General features: G+C 38.8%; 1 pseudogene; it reads left to right on the forward strand.

Annotated features, from left to right (window-relative positions):
- The first annotated feature begins 1,046 nt into the window (after positions 1-1,046).
- LOC113334630 lies at positions 1,047-3,459 on the forward strand (annotated as a pseudogene).
- The last annotated feature ends 7,408 nt before the right edge of the window (positions 3,460-10,867 follow it).

Genomic DNA, 10,867 nt, shown 5'->3' on the forward strand with positions numbered 1-10,867 from the left:
AAGTGCTGAAGAAGGTATTACATCTAGTCCGAATAGGTAGTAGGAGATTGGTGTAACAACTTATAATCAGTGTGTGCTTATTCTGGACTAGGTCCTGGGGTTTTTCTGCATCCTCGTTAACAAAATTCTGGTGTCTGTGTTATTTCTTTTCCGCATTATATTTTATTTATATAATAGAAATATCACAGGTTGTACGTTAAGATCAATCAGTTCTTGTATCCGGCCTTATGGTTATTGAGTGAATTGATTGACACTTGAACATTGGTCTTTGGTACCGTTCAAGTTAATCCTCTTATATTCAATCGGGCTCGCAAATCCCTATTTGCTGATTGCGGATTGAATCAAGAGATAGAGATATAAAACTGTTTGATATACTTTTTATAGATTGAGTCTAACTGTCTAGTTGATTCTCTTGAAAGTATATTGGAGTTTGTCTATTAAGATTGCCAAACTAAATATTGGGTGTGGTTGTTAGACCCCCGCTTTTTCAAACCTTAAATCACAAAATATCGGAACGTATACAATGTACAAGAAAGTACACATTCTGCATAGTCAAAAAATAAAAAACATCAATTACTCTATCAATATAAACCATGAATAACCATTAATTAAACACACAGATGAAGAAATGGAAAATAAAAAAAATCAAATATCGAATCGATTTCATATCATACATCCAAAAATAAATAAAAAGAAACATTGAAATGAAAAACATAAATCAAAAGAGTTTCATGAAAATCAAAACCTAACAAATAACAAAATCAATACCAAAAACAGAAATCAAAAAACCGAAAGCAAGATGAAAGACAAAATGGATTTCATCTCATGCATTAAAAAATAAATAATCAAAAACACATAATCGAAGTAACAAACAAAATCGAATGAAAGATGAGATTGAAATCTAAGTCTCTAACCTGAGATTGAAAATTGATGAACAAACGATTGAATCCAAGAAATCGCCTCAAAATATATCTCGGTCTCTCTCCTGATTTGAATTTGAGATCTAAAAATTAAAAACTCATTTGTATTCCTGTATGCTCATACGGATGGGTAATTATGGTAACAGATTAGTTTGGATCGTCACGAGTTTGGACTAACTCGTTAAAAATTTGGACCAAACTGTTTACACGGTTTTTTTTGTTGGACTAGGGAGTACTAGGCCTGAGGACGCTGGACTAGAGTGTCTAAAGCCCACTAACTTTGGGACTAAACATCAATTTCAATTTTAATGTTGCAGAAGAAGAAGGTGGGACTACTTTGAGCAAAAAAGCTGCAAATAAAGAAGCAATGAAACAGGAGAAACTTAAACGTCAACAAGAAGCTGCAGCAGCTACTGCTGCTGCTCTCGCTTCTGTCTCAATAGAAGCTGATCCATTGACAGAAAATTATGGGGAAGTTGCGCTTCAAGATATGCAATCAAAAGATGTTACCGGACGAAAACGGACTAGAATTGGATTGGTGAATGAAAGTTTGAAGGATAAAACAGTTCTTGTCCGTGGACGAATTCAAACAACCCGTCCTGTTGGTAAAAATATTGTTGGTTTTGAGAGAGCAGGGATTCACTATTCAGTGTGTTATTACAGTTGCGGAAAAGCTCATCAGTCGGTAAATGGTGAAGTTTGCAACTAGTTTGAGCAAAGAATCTGTTGGGACGGTCACTCCTTATGGCCCAACGATTAGGTTGTCAATAGGAGGTTAGTTTGGAAAAGGAAACTAAGTTGATATATATCTCTTGTTCGTGAAGAAGAAGAAAGGGCGAGAAAAAAAGAGGTGTTTGCTTCCGTGAGAAAAACAAGAGGAAGGAGAAAATGGGGAGCTATTATAGTTGTGTCTTGGTGATGATTTGAGAGAGTTTGGAGAAGAAGGGTGTTCTAGCGAAGGACCGTTTTGGTTGGTGAAGATTTATCCACCGCATCATACATCTCTTCAAAGGTATTTCCTTGTTTTTTTATTGGTTGAATCTACCTAAGTATTTGGTAAAGAATTAGTTATTCATCGTTAGCAGTGAGTGAGTAGAGAAAGAGAGCATTATTATCCAAGTGATATATGCATCTTGAAGTTGTGTGAAACCCCGGTTTGGGAGAATTCGTTGTAACCCCGTTACATGTCATGGTGGAAGTTTGCCCGTGGTTGTTTATTTTTCGCATCTGAGAGGTTTTTCCACGTTAATATTTGGTATTGTGTGATTGGTGTTATTTTTGTCGTACTTGGGTATTGCGTATTATTGCTTGTGTAGGTTTCATATTGTGCATAACGTCTCGGATAGGTAATCCCCCCAACAGAATCTCATATGGATGTGGAAGGGATTGTATCAGTTCCTGATGCTCCAATTAAGGGAGCAACCCAGCAGGTTGAACTGCAAGTCATAAAAATCTATGGGATTAGTAAAGCTTTACCCATGCTTCCAATCAATATTGATGACGCAGCACGCAGTGAAGCTGATATTAAGAAAGCTTTGCATGCTGACGAACAACTTGTTGGCGTTAACCAGGATAAAAGTTTAAATTTTCGGGTTTTAGATTTGCACATTCCTACTAACCTAGCGATTTTCCGCATTCAGTCTCAAGTTGAAACTACATTTAGGAAGTACTTGTTATCTAAAGAATTTATTGGAATCCATACACCAAAATCGATAGCAGGCGCAAGTGAAGGCGGTGTATCTGTCTTCAGACTTGACTATAAAGGCCGCCATGCTTTCCTAGCATAATCACCACAACTTCACAAGAAGTTGTAAATGTGTAGTGATTGCATGCTTGTCTTTGAGGTTGGCATGTTTTCAGGGCAGAGGACTCCTTCACGCACAAAGATTTATGTGAATTTACTAGTCTTGACGTGGAAATGGAGATTAAGGAGTATTATTTTAAGGTAATGGACATTAAAGACGACCTATTTGTTGGAATATTCGATAATTTGAATGAGAACTGCAAAAAAGAATTTTAGGCCAGTGGGGAACAATATCCCTTTATGCCTCTGAAGTACCTAAGGAAGACACTGAGACTTACTTTTGAAGAAGGGGTTCAGATGTTGAAGAAAGATGGTGTTGAAGTTGATCCTCTTGGTGACTTAAATACAGAAGTGGAGAGGAAGTTATGGAAGCTTTTACTTGAAAAATATGGCACCGAGTTCTATATACTTCACCGGTATCCATCGGCTGTTAGGCCTTTTTACACCATGCCATGTATGTTATGACAACCCTGCATACAATAATTCATTTGATGTCTTTATTCGAGATTAGGAGATCATTTCAGGAGGTCAACGTGTGCACGTACATGAGATCTTGAGAACTAGAGTAGATGGTCTTGGAATTGATCAAGCATATATAGATGGATTTCAGTACGGTACATCCCTACATGGTGGATTTGGAGCTGGATTGGAGCGAGTGGTGATGCTTTTCTGTGCTTGAACAACATCAGTAAGACTTCGCTTTTCCCACGCGACCCTCATAGGATCAGTTCCTAATTTTTTTTCTTTTGTTTTGTTAATAAGATATTTCACAGTTATTAATTCTAATTTGAATTAGGGTCTTTTTAGTTTTAAAATCAAATTATGATAATGTTGATTTCTCCTACAACACCATTTGGATAATATTAGTATACTACCCTCAAAGGTTGTTGCAAAAATATTTTAAAAAATTAGACAACTTATAGTAAAAGTACCAGTCAAATGCTAGAGCTTCAACCTCGATTTTTAATTTGGTAGACATTGTAAGCTCAAAGGGAGTCTTCTTTGTGTTTGTTAATGCTCTAGTTCTCGATTGAGTATGTGTACATAGATAAAAATATTTTGAATCTTCATCCCGTTATTGTCAAGCCTTTCCTTATCCTTCAGTAGTGAAAACACATGTGCGATATACATGTTTGACTTTGATTTTTTTAACAACACCAAACTCGATAACAATGAATTGTTTTCCGTAAAATACAAATTTAATATTTTTATTTTATATTCATTACGTAGATAATTCAAAGAGATTTACAAATATATAAATTTTATAAAAATCGGGTTTGTATCTTCAGATTTTTTAATTTTTTGATATACTTTCAAAACAATTGTATTTCTGTGAATATGTAAATCCTGATTTAATGTACATTTTTACCTTGAATACATATGTATACATATGCTGAATGATAGTTGAAGGTCATATTAGTAATATCAAGGTGACACCAAGTTATTTTGTCTTTTTATGACCAATCTAAAAGAAGGCTTCACCAAGAAGGGGCCTTTTCTTTATTATTGTAGATTTTCTCATTCTAGTTCATTCCCACATGTAAAACATTACAACCGCCGCTCCTTAGCAGTCGTATATTATATCGTTCAATGTTTTACAATTACAAATACAATATTACTCACGATGAGCATAAGCTTTTCCACTGCTTGAACTTTTTCCAGCCGCTCTCTTGTTCTTGATCTAGGATTGGCTTGAATTATGTGAGTAAGTCGACGGTACCACGTCATGTAGTTTTCTGCTAACCTTCCGAGGAAATTCAATAACAACTGTAATCAGCAACTGTGGTTGCATTCAAATAACTCCTCACAAACCTTGAATTTGACACATAAATGGAGAAACAAGGTTCAAGATTCTTTTGGATATAACGAAACTGTCTCAAAAATCTATCTGGATAGTACATCTCTATAATGTCAAAATCCACAATAGGTCCAACGTACCAACAACAATTTTGAAACTTAAAGTCCAATTGACTTATTCTGGCAGGAGGTCATCCAATCTCTTCCTCAGCAATACCAAGTCACTCTCAATGCATTCAGCAGTGATGTTAATTGTGCATATCCAATTTTTATTGAAGTTCCATAGGCCTAAGTAACGTCGAAAATCGGCTTGCAAGGTTAGGGTTACCCAAGGATTATAAACTGCATGATCTTAGGTTGTCATACGAAGTTTTCAAGGTTAGGGTTTCCCAAGTCTTATAAACCGTAGGTTCTTAGGTTTCCCATACGATGTGGGACTACTCTCAACGTGCCCCCTCACATGTAGTCTCTTTGGGTCTAAACATGCATGGAATTAAATCGGGTGAATCCTTAGTCATAAACTGCTTTCTATGATACCACAATGGGCCTAACTAACCTTAAAAACCGGCTTTCAAGGTTAAGGGTTCCCAAGGCTTATAAACAACAGGATCTTAGCTTGTGCATACAACAATTTCTGATGAACACCATCTTACATAAGAATAATAAGAAACACTAACGAAATAAAACATAAACTTAGACCGCTTACTCGTAGGATAGCTTTCTTTCCAACAATTTAGGCATTGTCATATTCTATGTGGGACCCTTGTAGTTGTTCAAGTGATCAAGACGTAATATTGGTTTATCAATATTTTCAATTGACCTTTTGTAATTTGTCCAACCCTAATGTTTGAGGGTGAAAACGATTTCTGCTGATTTTGGTAATTTTGGGTGTGTGGGTGAGAAACGAGTTTAAACCCTAAACAATGTACTGCAAGGGAGTACTTTAGATTCGAGAGATCAATTTGTACAAATCCGGCCTAAACCAAGAAATGGCAGTTCCAGACTTGCTTCGGTCACAAAGTGAAGGAGAAGGGTTGGTTTTGGGGAGGGAGTGAAGAGAGTGTTGAGACCAGAATAGTTGATTGGGGAAGAGTAGTTGTTTCATGACTTGTTTCAGAAAGTGGGAAGCTAACAGATGGAAAGCTAGCAAATATTTTTCGAGTGTTGTATCCTCCTGACCTGAACCTGTTGTTCGGTGGAAATAGGTAAGACCTATTTATACAAGTCGAAGTGAAATGTACTTTGGTCTCGTAAGAAATGGAAAACAGATGATTAAATGGGAGGAGGTGGTAACCGGTAACGCCTGGAATTGATGTTCCATAAAAGAAAACGTTTAACCATTACTCCCTGTATTTACTAACCGCCTCATCCTTATGATACTGTCTTATAACGGGCGTAGTGTACGCCGCACGCTGTAAACCGCTAAACCAATACCCAATGAGCATCCCCCATTTTGTGACACGTGTTGATGTCTATTGTGTTTTCGTGGAAAACATGTAGCATGTTGTTGTTCGGAAAGTTGAGCTTGGGAGAATTTCCGGCTCGGTGGTGACCTCCGACGGTCGAGATTTTGCATCTTGAGAGGAAGGGTATCCGTTGATTATTGCAACTCTTCGTTTGGTAGCCAGTGGCATGAAAGCATGGACGGTACGGCTTTAATATGGCCTAGTTTAGGCAAGGCCAAAAGTTAGGGTTTTGGATTTGTTTGGGCGCGACCAAACTAGGGCTTGGCGTGGGGCCAAAGGTTGCCATGCGTTAGCTGGTAACCTTGGATGGCTAAGATCTGCATCTTAGATGGAAAAGTGACCGTTGATCTTCGCAAGACTTTGTTTTGGTAGCCGCATAGGGAAGGCCCGTATGATATGGCGTGGAAATGTGGTTGGCATGCAATTGGCACATGTGGCATGGCTGGCATGCATTGGCGCGGTTTGGGAATGGCCAAAAAAAAGGTTTTGGCGTTGGGACAAAGGTCACCATGCGTTGGTTGGCGACCTTGGACGGCTAATATTTGCATCTCAGATGGAATGATGTCCGTTGATCGTCGCTAGCCTTTGTTTTGGTAACCGCATAGGGAAGGACGACGTGGTATGGCGCGGCAAGGTGGCTGGCATGCCATTGGCACATATGGCATGGCCGGCATGTCTTGGCGCGTTTTGGGCGTGACGGAAACTAGGGTTTTGTGCCAAAGGTTTCCATGCGTTGGTTGGCGACCTTGGACGGCTAAGATTTGCATCTTAGATGGAAGGATGGCCGTTGATCGTCGCAAGCCTTTGTTTTGGTAACCGCATAGGGAAAGCCGACATGGTATGGCGCGGCAAGGTGGCTGGCATGCCATTGGCACATGTGGCATGGCCGGCATGCCTTGGCGCGGTTTGGGCGTGACCAAAACTAGGGTTTTGGCGTTGGGCCAAAGGTTACCATGTGTTGGTTGGTGACCTTGGACGGCTGAGATTTGCATCTAAGATGGAAGGGTGGCTGTTGATTGTCGCACGCCTTCGTTTTGGCAGCCGTGAAAGGAAGGCCGACATGATGGCTTAGGCGCGGCAAGGTGGATGGCGCGGCATGCCATTGGCACATGTGGCATGGTCAGCATGCCTTGGCGTGGTTTAGGCGCGGCCAAACTAGGGTTTTGGCGTTGGGCCAAAGGTTACCATGCGTTGGTTGGTGACCTTGGACGGCTGAGATTTGCATCTAAGATGGAAGGGTGGTTGTTGATTGTCGCACGCCTTCGTTTTGGCAGCCGTGAAGGGAAGGACGTCATGGAAGGGCTTAGGCGCGGCAAGGTGGATGGCGTGGCATGCCATTGGCACATGTGGCATGGTCGGCTTGCCTTGGCGTTGTTTAGGCGCGGCCAAACTAGGGTTTGGGCGTTGGGTCAAAGGTTACCATGCGTTGTTTGGCGACCTTGGACGGCTAATATTTGCATCTAAGATGGAAAGGTGGCCTTTGATCATTGCACGCCTTCGCTTTGGTAGCCGCGAAGGGAAGGTCGGCATGTCATGGCTTAGGCACGACAAGGTTGATGGCGCAGCATGCCATTGGCACATGTGGCATGGTCGGCATGCCTTGGCGTGGTTTAGGCGTGGCCAAACTAGGATTTTGGCGTTGGGCCAAAGGTTACCATGCGTTGGTTGGTGACCTTGGACGGCTGACATTTGCAGCTAAGATGGAAGGGTAGCCGTTGATCATCGCACGCCTTCGTTTTGGTAGTCGCATAGGGAATGCCGGCATGGTATGGCGCAACAAGGTGGTTGGCATGCCATTGGCACATGTGGTGCGGCTGGCATGGCATGTCATTGGCGCAGTGGTGCGGCTGGCATGGTTGGCATGCCTTGGCGCGGAGGTGCGGCTGGCATGGCATGCCATTGGCGCAGTGGTGCGGCTGGCATGGTTGGCATGCCTTGACGCGGAGATGTGGCTGGCATGGTATGCCATTGACACAATGGTGTGGCTGGCATGGTTGGCATGCCTTGGCGCGATGACGTGGCTGGCATGGTCTTCCATTGGCACAATGGTGCGGCTGGCATGATTGGCATGCCTTGGCATAGATGATGTCAGTCAGTGTTAAGGGTTCTGCCGTGGAACATGACCCATATAAAAAAAAGGGTACCCCGGTAATTCTTACGTAGGCATGCTGATTGATTCAGTAAATGTGCTAATGGTCATAGTGACGTCATGTCAGATGTATAGTTTTACGATTTTGACCCTAAGCTAAAAACCACCATCAACACCTAGTCGCAACATCAACATGTATGGAGAACACTTATAGTAAAACTTCAATAAATTAATAGTTTAATTGGGACCGATAAATTCTTAGTAAAAGTATTAATTTATCAATTAATAAGTTATTAGTATCTCGAAACATACTAAATTTAACCAAATGTGTCGAACATTTTCCTATAGTAAAGAAAATATCTAGAGGACTTATTTTCAATTTAATTATTTTATGACATAATATAAGATAATATATTTCATATTATATGTATACATTTTGATGTCAAGAAGAACAACACAATAAAATTACTCCGAAACTTCTCAAAGGACGAAAAAAAATTAGAGACAAGGTCCAATATTGAACATTTAAAATTTCTTTCTAACAAATGCTCCATAAGATAATGGTATTACAGTGATTATTAATTTACACTCTCTCCTTTTCAAAATAATAGGCTGGTGTCATGTGTAAAACAGAGGGAGTATATTAGTTGGGACCTTTTGGTGACTTAAATTTTCTATCATCTTATACATTTAAAGTGGTTGTTAATTTAGCACACTGTCCCGAGTCGGACTAATAAAAATTAGGATTAATTTAGCGAAGTTCAACTGTAGTCAAAAGTTTACAATCAGATATTTTTTATTTTTCACAAATTTCGGAGTTTTTTTTTATATTGTACATACTCATGCTTTTTGTTTTTAATATGGAATATGATTTTATTAATTAAGAGAAGTTACGAAGATTCTTCCTTATGGATACACTAAGTTATCCAAGCAGAGAGCTAGTTTGTCCATTCATTTGGAACAACACTATCTATACCATGTTTAACAGGTTTATGAGCAACATGATTAACCCCTCTAAGCACATGAGTGCATTTCCAATAAGAAAAAGAATTTAAATTCATAATCAAGTTTCTTGTCGTCCAAATATTATTGCATCTACCATTCACATAACTAATAACATTCTGGCAATCCTTCTCCATGTGCACATTTTGTATCCTTTCTGTCTGTCCCATAATGCTGCTTCCAGTAAGGTTTTTGTTTTTGCTTGCTCAGGGTCTATTGTTTTAGTCCTGCACATCTAACTCCACCTGTAATACTTGCAAATTTTTTATTGATTAGTCCAATTCCAACTATATGATTTAGTTCATTATAAGCAACATCACAATTTATTTTTATAAAAGGACTGTCAGGCTTCTTTCAAGACTTTGGATATTAATTGACTATTGTTAATTAGGATCAACAGTTATATTTCTAATACAAGTAGCCCGATTCCAATATGCAAAATCAGATTTAATTATATTAGTTACTTGGTGAAGATTTTCTTTCTAGATGGGGGCTGTCTAGAAGAAAATGTTCAACTGTTCTTTAGAAATCTAACTTTCATATTCTTCGTACAATCATGGAAACTGTTATGGAAGCTTCATCTAGACGTGACCGTGAGAGGTAAAATCTTTATTTTGAAGTGAGCCGATGATAACCTTTAGGGTTTTAAGTATACATAAACCCAATTATCCCATATTGTGATGTTTTAGTGGAGTCTTATATCCATATCATTAAGAACTGTTCTTTCTCTCTAGAGGTTTGGTTCGCGGGGTGTAAACTCAAACATTTTTATTATAGTTCATATGGGGGTGTAAACTCAAACATTTCTACTACATGACAAAATATTTCATGACTGTTAATAGTGTACCCGATTACTGGGGAGTGAGTCGATTTCATAAAAGACAAATTAGAAAATATTTTGTCTTATATATGGATTTCAGGTACTCTATTAGTAATGTTGAGATATTTCTTTGAAAACATAATATATATTCATGAGATGCAACAACAAATACGCAGATACTGCCGACGAGTCTTTAAAACAAAATGCTTATCGGTCTTCCAAAATAAAAGGTCTAATGTTTACCATGTCACTTACAGTTTATAAAGTTTATTTTTCATTTCAATTTTTTTTCATAGGTTGAGTTTGATATCAGAGAAAGGAAATAATTATAGTTGATACCAGGAAAAACTTCTTCTCTCTCCTCTCTCTCTCACCCCTTTTTCTTCTCCAACAAAAACACCTCTAGCAACTCTTTCTCTACTCAAATTTAATCTGTTTTGGACTAGATCTGAGTAGGTTTCTTCATTTTTTTTTTCCTTGTTTTCCAGGTTAGTTTGTAAGTTTAGTTTAGTTGTTATCATGTTTTTTTAGTTATCTACACCATTACGATGGTTTTATCAAGGCTATTTTAATGGCAGTTTTTGGTTACTAGTTTGGGTTTTAAGATCAATAGGGATGTTCTCCAGCGACGAATTTTTTTTCTTTTGTACTGGACTCATAATTCCTTGTGAATAAATTTATAACCTAATTCAAAAAAAAAAAAAAGAAAAAAAGAAAAGAAAACGTGGCTAATTCCATGACATGAACTCCTATGTCCTATCCAACACAGCCTAACAAATTCAGGCAGCTAAATACCGGAACTGTCATTAAGCATCAAAGATGTGGCCATGTTGGTCAAGTGCATTGGCTTAGCTAGCAGCACTTGTGGTAAAACATAGGTCAGTGGGTCACATCATCATGGCCTCATACTTGATGTATGGTACAACACGTAGCGCGTGACTTGGTATAATAACTTCAAATAGTATCTTT

Source organism: Papaver somniferum, unplaced genomic scaffold, assembly GCF_003573695.1.
Source record: "Papaver somniferum cultivar HN1 unplaced genomic scaffold, ASM357369v1 unplaced-scaffold_137, whole genome shotgun sequence".
NCBI lineage: Eukaryota > Viridiplantae > Streptophyta > Magnoliopsida > Ranunculales > Papaveraceae > Papaver > Papaver somniferum.